Raw genomic sequence first — 16,771 nt, forward strand, 5'->3', positions numbered from 1 at the left:
CAGGGCTGCCTGAGCCCAGCCACACCAAGGCAAGGAAGCCCTTGGGACAAAAGGAAAGACAGGACATGAAGTGCTGTCAGTTTGGTTTTTCTGGGTCATCTGCAAGGTGTGTCCCAGGAAATCCTATCCAAGCAGGGATGAGAGCAAGATCTGCAGACAAGCACATGGATCTAATAGTTTCAAATCAACCATCTTTACTTACCACATTTCCTTTTCAACTAACCAATGGAGTGGTATGCCAAAATTAATAACCCTGTTAAAAATATGGGACAGATGCCTCTGTAAGTTACATTTTCACTAGGCTTGGGGAACAAACTAAATGAAAAATCAGGACCCTGTATTTTTGCGTAGTTTTCTGGCTTATGTATTCAAGTTTTAGCCTAGGGTATGTGGACTCCAAGAATGAATAAATATCTAGCACAAATAACTGAGTAACTTTTCATTGCTCTGTCTACACAACTCTACTTATTTCACATATTGCATTAGTCTATAAAGACAGAGCATGCACTCTGTTAAATTTCATCCTTCTTCAAAGTGATAGGCATTGCTAAAAATAAGGCAGACCATCACATACTTTTTCCTTTTTGACTCACTGGAATATTACAGACCAGTTTCCTCAAAGTAGGATGGAGGGCTGCTGCTGTCTAGGGATTCTCCTGCATTTTCTCAGATCTCTTTCCCTGTCACAGCAAAATTCCAGGGTCCAGAGTCAGGTAAAGGAGACATACAGAGATCTAAATGCTCTATTATTCATGACACTGAAATTACAGTGCCACCTGTAGGACATCGACAAAAAAAATGATTTGGGCCTTGCTGGTGCCGCGAATGCCACTTATAATGATAGGGCTTTCTAATAGTCTTGGCAGAAGAACAGGAACATAAAAAACAGATGACTCAGTCTACAGGGAGTTACTTGAAAGCATTTTTCACATAGAGCAACATGCATTTGCACATCCAGAAGAGGATATTTTGCTACAAAGACAAATGTTTCGTGGAAGGAGAATGTGCCTGTGCAATACATTCATAGTCCACTTCAGAGCTTGTGCCAGCACAGGCAGGAGAGATCTGCCACATCCTCAACCACTTCCAGCCAAGACAGACATCACCCTTGAATCTAAGGAGAGTTTCCATTGTGGCTGCTCACTTTTTGTTTGTTTGTTTTTAACTTTTCCACTCTTAACTTAGTTTTTAACTATGGACCATGTTACCCAGTGCATCACACTTCATTGACCAGTATTTGCATTGCATTCATATGTTACCTTGCAGCAGTGTTGTGAAGCACTCATATATCCTTCCAAATATACTAATAAACTGATTTCATATTGCTTTCCCTTTTTTTTTTCCTCTTTACCAAAAGAGTATTTTTCCACTTTTCTAAGCCATAGCTAAGGTTTTTTTTTTTTTACAAACATAGCTAATGTTTGTAAAGTCTTCTCTCCAATGTATCATTTCAAGATGTAAGGTAAGACAAAAGTAGATGCATCTTTGTAGCTAAATTTCCATTAATAACATTTTAAGTGGAAAGTACTCAACTGATTTACTTAACAGCTCTGTTGCTGCAAATGAACTTAAAAAGAGGAGGTGTACAACATGTTCAAGGGCAATTTATGTTTATTGTTCAACTGTGGTCAGAAACAGAACAAAATATTCTGATAGATGAGGAAGGGAATGGTGAATAATATAATGGATTTAGGAATGCTTTTGTTTGGATCAATGGCAGTTTTGTGTGGAATATTACATAACACAGCCATCACCAACAAACAATAGAAAGAATCTGTAAGACTAAAGAGAAAAGAGTGAAAAGAATGGTCAAGAATTTCCAGGGGAAAAAAATGAATCTATCTTGTAGGAAGACGGATTTTAATACAAACATGGACTTTAACATAAACAATGCTTTTTAGTGTGGTTTGACTGATAAGGGATTCAACATAAATAGTTTAGATTATAATTTACATAGGGAAACACATCTCCTCCTCAGTCAATGTAAAACAAAAGGGAAGGAACAAACAATGAAAGGTGATAAAATGAAGAGAAGGAAGTGGATTCAAGCACAGTGTTTGGAACTTTGGTACAGAATTGAAAATATTACTCTGTGAAACAGGGCAAATAGTATTCACTATGTGCAGAGAGCGGTAAATTAAGTAGTTTCCAGGAATATTAGGTTGAAACATTAATGGCAAATTTCACAGCATAAAAACATTATCCTAGTTTTACTAGCTTCTTATGGTCACAGAAGTGGCAAAGAGCCAGAGACCTTCACTAACTTTTGAGGTAGGTGCACAACACAAGAATAAAAATTGCAGTAGGGTAAGTGATGCAGAGAGTTAAAAAAAATTATTTACGTAGTTGTGCAAATAGAGGCTGTAGAAATAAAGGATTGTTGGAAACAGAATAACCAGAATCATATGTACCAGGGCACATATTAACATGAGGGTAGGTCACAGAGATGAGTGACACTTGGTGAGAGCAGGCAGGTTAAACTACTTTTCCACTGTGCTCCTACAGCAGATTTCAAATCCATTGGAGTTGGGAATTGCACAGCAGAAAACGTATCTGTCTGGTTAAAAACTCAAGACATAACATATGTATTTTCTCCTGAGCAGCAGTTGTAACAGAAAAAGGAAAAAAAAATCACCCAGTTTGCAGTTTATTTGCAATGAAATCCTATTAGACACTGTATTTTTTATTCAAAATGCTCTGTGAGTGTTTCTTACCAGACAGGAAAAGGTATCGCCTGAACTTTCCTTTGCCTACTAAGCCGACTAAGTAACCGATGAATGTACCAAAGGGTATGGGAAAGCCGCTGAAGGCAGATAACATATCACTTACCAACAAACCTATTGGCTGCATGACTCCTGTCACAGGCTGTAGAGACCACAAGTGGGACGAGATGAGTCTCTGTCAACCAATATGATTCATATTTGCCAAACCCACCTGTTACAGGCAAACCAGGTGCTACTGACTTGCACAACCATAAAGTTTTCCTTCTAAGCAGTAAAGATGTTCCAGCTTCCCCTGTGAGCTTTTTTTTCTATTTTAACTTGTTCCAGTTAATGAAGTAAATTTGAAACAGGGAGCATTAAGCTGTCATTGAATGCTCCAACACTGAGAGAAAGGTGGGGGTTTACACACATCACCTCAGTTTTGTGTTTCCCTCTCCCTCAGATCAAGCCACCCTTGTGGGAGCATTATTGGCAAAATCAAAGTGCAGGAAACCAGCTGTATATTTACCACTTGGCTAAATCCCAGTGTGAAACTTTGATAATAAAGTGCTGAGAGACAACATGAAACTGGAAGCCTTTGAGCAGGGAATGAGTACTCAGAGGCTCCAGGCCTGATTCTGGCACTGACTTACCACTTGACTTTGAACACACTTCTTCCACAGCTTTACCTCCACACCTTTAAAGGCGGTACACAATAATTACCTACATTGGAGGAATTTTATGAAAATTTAGTAATTAATTCCTCTAAAGTGTTTGGCGTTTCCCGGCTAAACTGCTTCACAGGAGGGAATCATATGAGCTGCCTTTGTAAGGACACCATTATCAGAAAAGAAAAACACCTTTAAAGTGGCCAGAAAATTGCTTAAACATCTTGCAAACAAACAGTTGCCAAAGTTAAGCATTAGACACTGGTTTTATTGCGGCACTATACTAATCAAGGACTTTAGCATCTGTACAGAATCCTAAATCCCACTCTTTGCTTCAAAGTCATTTCTTGCACAACTTTATGCCACTGCTTTCCTTTCATCTTTGATAAAAAGCCCTCAGCAGTTCTAGTCACATTAGCACTTACTGCTGCTTGTTGTGGCTGTATATGTTGAAAATGCCTGCCAGAGAGCCTGCAACAGCTTCCCATTGTAAATGTTGACATGGACACTTATCACTAGCCCAGCAACAAAAACTGGGTGTTCCAGATGCACTGGGAATGTGGTGCATTTGCAAGATGGCCAGCAGGCTATAGAGAGGGGAGCACAGCCAGGAGATTGAGGGACGGGATTATACTGCTCTGCTTGGTTTGAACCACATCTAAACACCGTAGCCAATTTGGGGCACACACCCCAATATAGGAAAGATGGTGACAAACTGAACAAGCTCAGCAGGGGACACCAAGATGGTCAGAGTGAATGATTGGTTCTGTGAGAAGTTGAGGGACAATGACACTTCCAGCTTGAAGCAGGGACAGCTTCAGGGGCCCTCTAACAGCAGCTCTCCACCACCTATGAGGCGATCAGCAAGACTATGGAGATGGGCTCTTACCAGTGGTACACAGAAAACACTGAGACACAAGAAACAGAAGTTGAAACAGGAGAGCTGTAGACAGAATGTAAATAAAACCTCCTTCCTTATGAGGACAGTGGGACCAGTCACCCACAGAGGTTGTGCAGCCTCTGTCCTTGGAAGTTTTCAAGCCCCGATGGCATAAAGCCCTGAGTGAGTTGGCCTGAGCTCATAGCTGATCCTGCTGGGAGCTGGAGGTTGGACTGAGGCCTCCTGCCCAGGTGGTGCAATGAGCCTGTCATTCTTTGTTAGTTCCAAACCTCCATCTGACCAGAAAATAATCCAAAAACCTGAAGAGAAAATATTAAAATGCCTTCCCAGAAGAAGATAGACACGTATATTTTCAAAAGCAATATATGTATGAGCACAAACACAAGTTTAGGACAACCTGTGACTTGTACACATATGCAAAAATCTATGTTAAAATACAACCATAAAATATCACTGTTAGGGATATGATAATGAACTAAGACTATGTAATTTCAAAAAATATGCTCCTTTAGACATTATCTTTTCTCACCATGACAAACATCCTTCTCCTTCATTCATATATTTCAGCTGCTCTACCAAGTCACTCAAAAAAAGTTTTTAAGTATATTTTTTCACACACAAAAAAAAGGGGTAAGGCCTTTATCCAACTATTTGGTATTTAAAAAATTATTCAGGAAAAGAGGAGAGTTGTTGGATGTAACATCTTACTTGAGAAGAAAAAAAATTAAAAAAGAAAAGCAATGAACAACATGCACATTTTTTGCATTCTAGCTCAACTGTTTCTATTCCAGTTGCAAGGTCATTTAGCAAAAGCAAAAATGAAAAAGGAAGAAAACTATTACATTTCTTGAAAATGAAAACATCTAGAAGTGTTTGAAAGTCTTCTAAAAACACCCCATATTATTTTCACATATATTAAATTTATTTTTTCAAATAATTCTAGGATTGGCCTCTAAGATTACTAAGGCATCTATTTTCTTGTAAAGAACCCAAACGAGGGAGATCCCATGTCAGTTGTAAGATAAATAGATAAAAAGCCAATGCAGCTATTGACTTAAGTTATTAAATTCAACAATTCATCAGCAATTCATCAATAAACTTTAATTATTTTATATATAAGTCACTGAGAGTGCATTGAATTCAATTATACTTTTGGGGACACATGAATTACACTTAAATTCAAATACTGCCATGATACAGCCATCTGAAATTCAGGGTCTTTAAAAATCCGTAACTTGCAAAAGGTCAATTTTTGAGACATTGGTAAGAAAAGCCTGTCATACTATGTTTTGGTTGTTTGGGTTTTTTGTTGTTTGCATGTCTATTTATCCAATAATGGCTTTTCAGATTATACTACCATTAGGTATATGCACATCATCTAAATTCATTTGGATTAACTGAATTTGCCCAAACAAATTCTCTCCCTTATTTCCCCTGCGGGCATTCCCTCTGGGCTGAGGGAAGCTGACTGCTGAGCTCTCACACCTCTGAGGGACAAAGGAGGTCACACAGCAATGCCAACACATTCTTCAGGAAGAGCAACGACCTCAGCTGCATGTTTGCCATTTCTCATCAGTATTTTCTGCTGAGGTTGTAAAGCATTCGCAATTGCTGCTTCCTTTTTCTCTCTTCCTCTCCCACAGCATTTGTCCCAGGCCCAGCAACAAACTTATCAGGTGAGGAGGGTGAAGGCTGCTCTCCAGTCATCCTTTCTGGCCAGTTATCATTTCATCCACTCCCCCAGGTTATTTGAATTTTTCATCCTCAGCAGTCAGTCATAATAAGGCGAGAGAAGGGAATAAATGCATTTTTCAATACAGCTTAGTAAACGTTTGAGTCACTGCGGTCTAGTGGTTAAAATCTCCCTCTCTATTTTGAGTAGGTACTCAAGCACAAGGCTTCAAGAAATGCATTTGGGACTCGCTGTTCCTTTTTTACCAAGTCTTTTTTTTTCTAGGTTCACATGTTCCTCAACAGGCAATTTCACCTTGGTAAAGACTCAAGCTTGGAAATCTCCAAGTAGCATAAGGAAAACAGCTCGCTGTTAAACTGTTAGGACTAGATTACACCCTGACTAAAAAAACCATAAAAGCCTAAGAACTTGAGACACATCTACCAACACTTTTACATTGCTAATGACAGCAATTCTGTGCAAAGGTGCTGAAGCCTCCCATGAAGGCACAACTGAGGATATCACACTGGGTTTTCCTTTGTAGTAAGAGTGATTGCTTAACCAGCTCTCAGAAAGGTTTGCAAACAATGCTTGATTAAGAAAACAATATTATCTATGGTATTGTCAACTCTAATTTTCAAACTCATCACCACAAGCAGCAATTTATTTTCCTTTTATACCAGGACTGACCAGTGTTTGGCACCCCTGAAAGCACCCTGGCTAAATAGGGAGCTCTCAGAGGAACTCAGGAAAAGAAAACAGTTATTGACCTTTGGAAGAAGGGGCAGGCAACTCAGGAAGAATACAAGGATGTTGTTAGGTCATGTAGAGAGAAAGGAGGAAGCTCAGCTAGAACTCAACCTGGCCACTGCCATGAAAGATAATAAAAAGGGATTTTAGAAAAACATTAACAACAAAAGGAGGGTCAAGGAAAATATCCATCCTTTATTGTACACGGGGGGAACATTGTCACTAAGCATAACGAAAAGCCTGAAGTACTTAATGCCATCTTTGCCTCAGCCTTTAACAGAAAGACCTGTTATCCTCAGGGCAACCAGGCCCCTGAGCTGGTAGACAGACACAGGGAGCACAAAAAAAGCCTGCAGTCCAGGAGGAAGTAGTTAATTACATGTTGAGCCACTTAGACACAAGTCTGCAGGGGATTCACCCAAGGGTACTGGTTTGTGGAAGGACTTGCCCAGCCACTCTCCAGCATTCATCCTCAGTCCTGACTAACCAGGGAGGTCCCAGATGCCTGGGTATCAGCAAATGTGATGCTCACCTACAAGAAGGGTTTGAAGGAGGATCCAAGGAACTACAGGCTTGTCAGCCTGACCTTGGTCCAAAGGCAGGTCATGGGACAGGTGAACTTGAGCGAACAAACACGGCAAGTACAAGACAATCAGGGAATCAGGCCCAGCCAGCAGAGATTTAGGAAAGGCTGGTCCTGTTTGAACAACCTGATGTCCTTTTATAAGCAGGTGACCCAACTACTGGATGAGAGAAAGGGTCTGGATATAGCCTACCTGGACTTCAGTAAAGCCTTTGACACTGTCACCCACAGCATTCTCCTGGAGGAACTTCCAGCCCATAGCTTGGACAGGTGCTCTCTTCACTGGGTTAAGAACTGCCTGGATGGCTGGGCCCAGAGAGCAGTGGTGAATGGAGTTACATCCAGCTGTAGGCCAGTCACAGGTGGTGTTCCTCTGGGCTCAGTGCTGGGGCCAGTCCTGTTTAATATATTTATCAATGATCTGGACAAGGGAACCAAATGCCCCCTCAGTCAGTTTGCAGGTGACACCAAATTGGGTGGGAGTGTTGATCTGCTGAAGGGCAGGAAGGCTCTCCAGAGGGATCTGGACAGGCTGGATCAATGGGCTGAGGCCACTGGTGTGAGATTCAACAAGGCCAAGTGCCGGGTCCTGCCCTTGGGTCACGACAACCTCAGGCAGTGCTACAGGCTTGGGGAAGAGTGGCTAAAGTGGCCAGGCAGAAAAGGACCTGTGGGTGCTGGTCAACAGCAGCTGACCATGAGCCAGATGTGCCCAGGTGGCCAAGAAGGCCAAAGGCATCCTGGCCTGAATCAGGAATAGTGTGGCCAGCAGGAGCAAGGTAGCGATTGTCCCCCCTGTACTCAGCCCTGGTGAGGCTGCACCTTGAGTGCTGTGTCCAGTTCTGGGCCTCTCACTACAAGAAGGACATTGAGGGGCTGGGTTGTGTCCAGAGAAGGGCAACCGAGCTGGTGAAGGGTCTTGAGCACAAATCCTGTGAGGAGCAGCTGAGGGAGCTGGGGGAGTTTATCCTGGAGAAAGGGAGGCTCAGGGGAGACCTCTACAACTCCCTGAAAGGAGGGTGTAACCAGGTGAGGGTTGGTCTCTTCTGCCCGGGAACCAGCAACAGGACAGGAGGAAAAGCCTCAAACTGCACTGGGGATGTTCAGGTTGAAGAAGAAATTCTTGAAGAAAGAATTCTTTCACTGAAAGGGTGATTAGGCATTGGAATGGGCTGCCCAGGGAGGTGGTGAAGTCACTACCCCTGGAGATGTTCAAGAAATGACTGGACATGCACTTAATGCTGTGGTCTAGTTGACAAGGTGGTGTTCGGCCAAAGGTTAGGTTCAACAATCTTGGAGGTCTTTTTCAACCTTAATTATTTTATTCTGTGAAAGCACCAAGGTTCAAGCCATCGGAAATGAAGCAGATAAAGAGCCCTTCCACTGTCCTCCACCCCTGTGGCCAACATGACTCAGTGACATTACCACACACGTCCTTTGACACTTCAAGCAGGGCTTGGAGCTCCCCAATCCCACTGCTACTCCTACACGTTTGTTCCACCACTATAAACAACTACTGAAACCCAAAAAACTTTTTATGTGAGGCTTTGGGCTTAGCTGCACTGCAACAATCTTTTCACATTCAAGTACTAAAAGTTCCAACAGTTTCTGTTATAGAGGAATTCCCTGTCTTCTCAAAAAAAAGGATGGAGGGGAACAAAGGTGAATGGTTACAGAAAGAGTGAAAAATAACAAGTGATTAGATAAGAGATAAGATGTGATTAGACAAGCAAGTGGCACAGATTCCCGCTTTGCTTCACATGTTTTTTCCAAGAGCCTGCACCACTTCTGTGCTGAAAAGTTCAAAGGACCTTTGAAACTTAGGAAAGCACCATATCTCTTGAGGAGCTCTCCATAGCTTCCCAGGCAGTCTCTGCTTACCAGGCCACCCATCCACCTGGTCTTACAATCTCATCTCTCTAAGAAGCTCTACATGTTTTCTTCAGTGTCACCACTTAAAAGAAGTTCCCTTGCTCTGCTACAGCCTGCTATAACATCTGTAACCACATCTGTAACTTCCCTGGTTTCTCACAGCCAGAAACTACCAAAGCGCCCTTTGGGTGTTCTTGCTTCTCTTAGTCCTTAGCACAGTACCCCTCCACCTGCCCTGTGCCATCTCCCTGCTGCCAGGGTACACCCTGAGCTTTGTCCCAAATACCTACATCAACGTTGTTCCTGAGGCTGACTCAGAAACAGTACATGCAAGCCACTTTCCCAAAGCTGGAAATTACAGCAGGACTCTGCTAGGGAGGTTACAGGTGGTGCACAAGGCTGAGAGGCCTCGTGCAAGCCTTCACAGCACCAGCAGCATCTCCAGAACTAAAGCAAGCTCCCTTTGGCTTGCAAGACAATGGAACATTCTTAGTGAATAAGGTATGTGTGCCAATTTCATACTCAGCTTTCTAGAGAGCTCGACCCAAGACTGCTACATAAGAAGTGTGGATAATCTGGGTGTCCCAAGAGGGTGCAGAGAGAAAGTATTTGCACCTTCAATAACAAGCTGAAGAAATTTGATGTCATAGATTATTATTTTCTCTTACTTATTTAATTACATCCCAGATTTTGAGATGAAATAAAAGTGGCATTTTTATTCAGTGCTCAAACTGTGTCAGAATAAAGGTAAAGTGGAAAAGAGACAAGAACAGAGACAATGTCAAGAGAGGTCTCCATGAGGAATTCTGCCATTCCACAGTCTGGGCACATCCTGAAGGAAGATTTGCACAGCTTCATTGTATGAAGTATTTCTCAACTCCTTGTCCTTCCATACACTTTTCTCTTTGCTTTTTGAACTTTTTAAATCTTCCCTGAGAGTGATACATATTTACTCCTAGCTTCTACTAACGGCACAATTAAACAGCCTTGATGCCATTTCCAACAGCTCCTATTTTTCTCTCAACACACATTTTCACATCATTTAGGGCTACTTTTTAAAGTTACTTTACTTGGTTTCTTAACTACCAGATTGATGCTGAATTGGAAGTCGCTGAATTGGTTCCTACATTTGTTTACCTTAATGAGATATATGATGCTTTCTCTGCATTCCTTTTAACCTCTAACATAAAATAAAAATTTTATCCATTATGTTTTTGGATTTTTTTGATAAACACTTCCTACTAAACAATCCTTTTAACTGAAAAGTTTTTGTCCATCCTCAAAAGGAAAATCCCTATATATTAAGTACTGATGTTAGTTTTCTCAGAAATCCTGAGCAAGAAGATTAACAGTAATAACAAAAAACAACAATAACTATTTTGCCCCAAAGCCAAGGCAGGGGCCAGGGAGGCTGCAGGAGGCACCAGGACACTGCTGCCCCACGCTCTGGGGCTGGTGACGCCTGGCAGGAGAGTACGGCAGTCGGGTTCTGCTGGGAAGCAGCACCATGCCCCAGCCATGTGCAGAATATCTGCTCATCTCTCCTGCTAGGAAAACCTACTTGTTTAATAAATACTAGGTGCATGCACACATTAAGCATACATTTGTACAGCAGTGAATTTACAAAAGCCTTTCTTTCCCACCCCTTAGGCTGTCTGCCAGAAACACTCAGCTGTAGGTTTCTCTACAGACTGAGCCCACATTAAAAATCTGAACCGGTATGACCCAGCCTTCTTAGGCCATGGAGTGTTTCACCACTAACTACTTGTTGGATCACAGCAGATTTCTATCAGCAGCACTTTTCCTGGTCCAGCAACTGCTTTAAGGTTGGATGAAGCGCTGGTTTAAAGAGCAGAATGTGACAGCTGGTGGAGTGCCATGCTCCAGCAGAGCTAAGCAGGGATCTAGGCTTGCCTGCAAGACTCAGGATTCAGTGGGATGCTCCTTGGGACTTCTTATCCTCTGAGAGGAGATAAGGAGAGCCTAAAACAATACCTAGTTTCTGTGCATGACTCCCTGAACTCTATCTAACCAAGACATGGTAGAAGTTGGTTATGTGGAACTGCATTCATTTGTGTAAAATGTTAGAGATTACAGATACACAAGGTATTCAAGAAATCACTAGTTATAACCAATTTTTAATCCCACAGACGGTAGTCAAATTAAATATTTAAGTGTCCTTTCCCAATCCTGCCTTATCACATATTTCTCTTCTTTTGGAGAAACTCAAAGGGAGCATTACACGTAGCTAAAAAGCTTTTAGGAACTAGGTATGGAGATATTTTAGAAGAAATGCCACATATAAGTCTGACTCTACCAAAATATGTAAGAGATAATAGGTTCATTTCAATGATTATACCCATCAGAGGCTCCCCCTCCTGCAGCTGACTGCTCAACCTTCTGCTGCAGAAGGTGACAGCAGTACAGGCATCTTGTCCCCAAAGACACTGTGCTCTGTACACACACAGTGGAGCAGGCAGTGGAAACACCACAAAACACAAATCCTAAGCCTCTCTTTACACAACTTTTCCATACCACAGCTCAAACCATTTCCCTCCCCCTTCTCCAATAAGGAAAACTGTGCATTCTAATCTACAAGAATTCGACAAATAAAATTTAGACACTTAACATTTCTGTTACTGCAAAAAGAAAGTGTAATCACTCCAAACAGATCAGAGTGGGCACTAAAAATCTTGAAAGAAAATTTAAACTCATCCTGGACAGAGAAATATCCAGCATATGTTTTTCTCAGGGCTAATTTGCAGACTTAGTTTTTTAATGTTCTTTACTTAATACAGCTCAGCTGAATCCTCTGCAGGCACAGAAACCCCATCAAGCAGAGGTCATTTCAAAGACTGAAAAACTGGTAGTGACCACTGCCATGCACTACTGAGTTATCCACAGCAACTGAATAGTTAGGAGATTGACAGCAGGGAAGATAGTCCAGCTGCAGAAGAGCACTGGTTTCCAATTCAAGGCCTTTCAGTTCCCCCATTTGCTTTGCAGTGCTGAGTGGTTTACCTGTCTCAGTTCCTCAAATCATCCAAGGAAAGCAACGGCTGTTCTCTCCTGCAGATGGAAGTGTTGTGAGGGGCAGATATAAATCCACAAAGCACTAGGGAACTTCTCTCCCCAGATGTGGGGATTGCAGTCCCCAGTCAGCACCCAAAACAAGTACTTGTTATTAAATGCCAAATGAGATCTACCGCAGTAACAGCAGCAATTAGCCTTTCAACACAGGAAATAAAAATATGCAAAGACTGAAATTGCTGACCAAGCTCTCATGATTTTAAGTTAATGGAGCTGATGGCAATGCCATAGCTACAATGACACAAAAGTCAGCTCTCGGAGCAAGAACAGGAGGTACCCTCCCACAGAGACATCTCTGGTCCAGGGGCTCCCAGTGCTCCAGTTCTCACAGAACAGCATTCGTGCCAATACATTCTTGACAGTCATTTTCCTTAGGGTTATGTGCCACATCTGCTTATGATGTCTGACAGCAGAGCCTAAGGAAAGAGAAAAACTTTTTAAACCTACCCATCCTTCTCTTATAGAAAGTCTCCAGCTTCCAGGCATTTACAAAGTAACCTCCTCATTTTTGTTTGCGGAGAAGCCAGATGATGGAGCTGAACCTGCGTGTTCAATTCTAGTTTCATAACATTCCATCTCAAGAAAACTCTTCCTTTTATCCCCATTTAAAAATGTCAGATATTGCTAGATAGTAACGAAGTTTCCTCCACTTACATAATGCTTTCCCTTCTCTTCTTCCCTTATATCCTCCAAGTTGATGAAGCAGAGGACATGGACACAGCTCCAAGAAGACTGCAGTAGGAAGAGCAGTGATTCTTGCTACCTTCTCACCAGTTGTCCTACAGACCTCCCAGATGTAAGTAGGAGATTAAGCGAGCACAAGACTTCTCCACCATGTGGGGATGCTCCACATCAGTCAACTACACTTCTGCTCAGCAAGTCTCTTCAGAGACAGAAAGAAGAGACAACTCCAAACAAACACAAATGGTCACTTTGCTTTCTTTCTTCCGATCTACTGACACCCCCTTTTCTCACTCTTCAGTTCCAAGAATTGCATTTTACCTGCTGTGCTTACTTCACTCCCAGGAACATCTGGGGCAGAGAAGCAACCAATCATTCAGGGCAGCTACTTTTTCCAAGCCTCCATCAGCCCGGCTGCAGCAGAGTCCGAGTTGCAAGTGTGATGACCGAGTGGGGAGAGAAGCTCTGGGAGTTTGCTCTGGCACAGGCTAAGGGTGGGAGGACTGGAAGAGGACTGATGTAATGAGGCCTATATAAGGCTTTGTGACAACTAGCAGTTGTCTCAGTGGTTTTACAAGTATCAGTTGTATTTACTCTAGCTGAAGTGTTGCTGTCTGCAATAGAAATTCAGACTTCCTATGGCTGCTTCTCAATTCAACATTCATGAAACAGCCAACACCCTTGGTAAGGATCAAGGGCTCATCATGGTAGATACTAGGTAGATAAAGAAGATGACATCATCCCATCCCAAAGACTTGGCAGAGATAAAGAGGGAATAAGATGATGACAAAGTACCTGGAAAGGGAAAAAAGAAATCCAACCATGCCCCCTCTTGGCCTCTATCAAAATAATGATTATGTGTAAAGCCCTGATTGTATGCATGCACATAAGTAAAAATCAAGACTCATACTCAGCACCAGGAAGTTGTTTAGCTGAAGTCTGCAAGCTCCTGCCTGTAATAATCTTCCTGCCTTCTGATTAGAGCCAAGAAAAGGGTTTAGCATTTTTCCTCTTCTCTAATCTAATACTATTTGTAAATGTGTTTTTCCTCTCTCCTATCTTTCCAGTTGGTTTTATTTATGTAGACATGCCAGTGTGGTAAATTTCAGACCCATAATTTGTGGCTTCCTGACTTGGGGATGGTTCTGAAGTAGTTCTTATGTGGCTGTTCTTCCAGCTAAATGTTTACACACATATACAACTTATGTGCATGAGCAAGGGTTCTGCATGCTTCACATAACTTTTCAGAGTCTACATGTGTTTTTGATCATGACAACACATTGAAAATATGTGCCTACAAAACACATTTTAAATGTATTTATACAACACAGTATGTGCTTACCCCTGAGGTGTTTTCTATATATAGAAAAGCTGAAGATTAGGCTTCCTGTTCTCATTCTTTCCCTTCAAGTTCTTCTCTTGTTATTCATTCTATCCAGGTTTCCATTACCACTCAGCTATATATTACTTTTCACTGGCATGAAATCAATCAAACCTGAATTCTGATAACACAAATGCACATGACAAAGCATGAGACAATCCCCTAAGGAGATATTTGGACTTTCACATTTCGGTCAATTCAACAGCAGCAATGGTGTGGGAATGGTGTGTCTGCTGAGAGACCACACCTAATAAATTCAATCTTGTTTCTAATGTTTAAACCAGAATGGTTTTAAACAGTGATTTAACTCCAAAGTCCTTTTTTTTAATTTGGTTGTTTTAGCTTGTGGATGAGGCCAAACAAGCCGTTCTAATTTTCCCCCGGATGTCAAACTTGAAGGCATTGATAAGAATTTTCACACCTGAATCTTGCAATGAGCTACACATGGTATAAAACGTCAGTCACCCTATTGGCCCCAAATAGGAACACAAAGAGAGCCATGGCTAGTTCTTGATTGCCCCATGCTTCTGGAAGTACTCACTCTTACAAGACTTTACAGTATGAAAGTTAAACATTACTTTCTCCACCACGAGCTTCCTTTTCCTAAGGCCAAGATGCAAGAAGTAAGGCAGGCTGGCTGCAGCAGCCCTGGGACCTGCACTCACAACTTGCCAGTTCCCAGTTAACAGCTACAGTCACCTCAGGGGTGGCCTTCCCCCAGTGAGGAAATACAAAATACATATGACCACAGCCTGATGGTAACACTTTAAACTAGGTGAGTTTAACAAAATGACTATGTGTGTTCCATAGCCTTTGGACTAATCTTATAAACTTAAGCAGTCCTAAAAGTCAACAGTGCTACATAAATGTATTTACACACTGATAAATCCCTGCAGGACCAAGACCTAAGTTAAGTAGATTCTACAAACCCCATTATTGTCTGTATTTACAGCATATGATCTGACATATGTATGTTCCCTTTTTGTCATCATTATCTTGAAGGGATTTTTATTTATGTGCATGACTAGACAGTCTGTGTTTTGTATGAATACCAGCATTCATCCACAGAGAACAATAAAACATCTTTCTCCCACTGCAAGAGTTTTTCAGGGAGCAGAGACCCACACAGCTCAGCCAGGCAGTCAAATGCCACAAAAAAAATCCAAATAGGAAACCATGTAAGCAAACATTTTCCAAAGGACTTGTACATCAGGCTGTGATATATAATCTGCTTGTTGCACTGTTACAAACAAGTCAGTTTGTACCATTCAGAGTATTTTCACAATCTATTTGAGATAAGAAGAAAGAGAGGGCTGAGTGGACTAGAAAATCCAACCAGGGTTAGTCACCACTGACAAGCCCTTAGCAGCCCAAACAGCTGAGTAATTCCTGTGGTGCTCTCCTACAGCAGAGTCACACAGGTAAAAGCCTGACAGCACACCAGTCAGACTGCAAGTGCCAGCTGCTCACACAATGATATTTGAAAAAACAGGTTCAATAACACACCAACAAAACATTGTCCAGAAATTCCAGATGAGGGCTAGCCTTTTGCATGGATCTGTTTGATATAAATCTAGAGAATGTGGAATGAGAATATGCTGTATAAATAATACACACTTCAGTAGGCACTGTCTGCATGCTCTCAAAGATGTTCCCAAACTATGAAAAACTATCTTGGCCAAAACCAACAGAGACTGATGTGGGGTCTGGGAGGGTTTCCAAGAGAAGATGCTTCAGTTTGCAGAAAAGCACCAGACCTCTCCAGCTGTACCTTTCACATCCCCATATGCTCTGTGAAGGGAACAGGGTAAGGAGACTCTAGCAGGCACACACCAAAGAGCATTTCATCCAAGGGAAAGACCTGTCCCAGACAGACCTTCTGACCAGTGCCACAGACACAAATGCCCCAGGGCACCAATGACTTTACTTAGTGCCAGTCTCGAAGGAGTGAGGCTCAGTGCCTGCTTTCACCTCACACGACGGCAGCGCTGTGTGGATCAGCTCTGCGGATGTCAAACTTCCTCTGGTGTGGGGTATCTTTCCCTTTGCTGTGAAGTACAATCATCCTCAGGGATCTTCAGCAACACCAGTGCTTCTGGCACAGCAGGATAATCAGACAGACACCCCAGCTCCTCCAGCCATGGTACAGCCTTACCCCCGCAAGGAGGAGGCATCATTCCTCCTCCTCCTGCACCCTTGTGAGACGGACCTGGAGCTGCTGCTGCCCTTTCCTACAGTGGGAGGACCCCAGTGGAGAAGACAGACAATGGGAGGATAACCAGATCCCCCAGGATCTCTCTTTTATCCCAAAACACACTCTGGACTACATTCCATCCCACCCATTAACTTTCTCTTCCTAAAGAGAATGCTGGGTCTGGGACCTGCTGATAGGATCATCGGGAAGAGTAAATTCTGTTAAACCCAGTCTCTGCTATCACAAATTACATTCAGAATAAGCCACTTTATTTGTT

The 16,771-nt window shown here is 42.3% G+C and overlaps 1 protein-coding gene across 3 annotated transcripts in view; it reads right to left on the reverse strand.

The window, feature by feature from the left end:
- IPCEF1 (interaction protein for cytohesin exchange factors 1) overlaps window positions 1-16,771 on the reverse strand; it is an 83,992-nt gene that overhangs the window by 62,327 nt on the left and 4,894 nt on the right. For 2 of the 3 annotated variants that reach the window (XM_032101906.1, XM_032101903.1), the window contains exon 1: window positions 12,170-16,659. The exons of the other annotated variant lie outside the window; for it this stretch is intronic. The gene's annotated coding sequence lies outside the window, so the exon portion shown is untranslated. Of the gene's footprint in view, window positions 1-12,169; window positions 16,660-16,771 lie in introns of those variants that run through there. 3 annotated transcript variants of the gene reach the window in all.

The sequence above is a fragment of the Corvus moneduloides genome, chromosome 3 (genome assembly GCF_009650955.1).
Source record: "Corvus moneduloides isolate bCorMon1 chromosome 3, bCorMon1.pri, whole genome shotgun sequence".
Taxonomy (NCBI): Eukaryota; Metazoa; Chordata; class Aves; order Passeriformes; family Corvidae; genus Corvus; species Corvus moneduloides.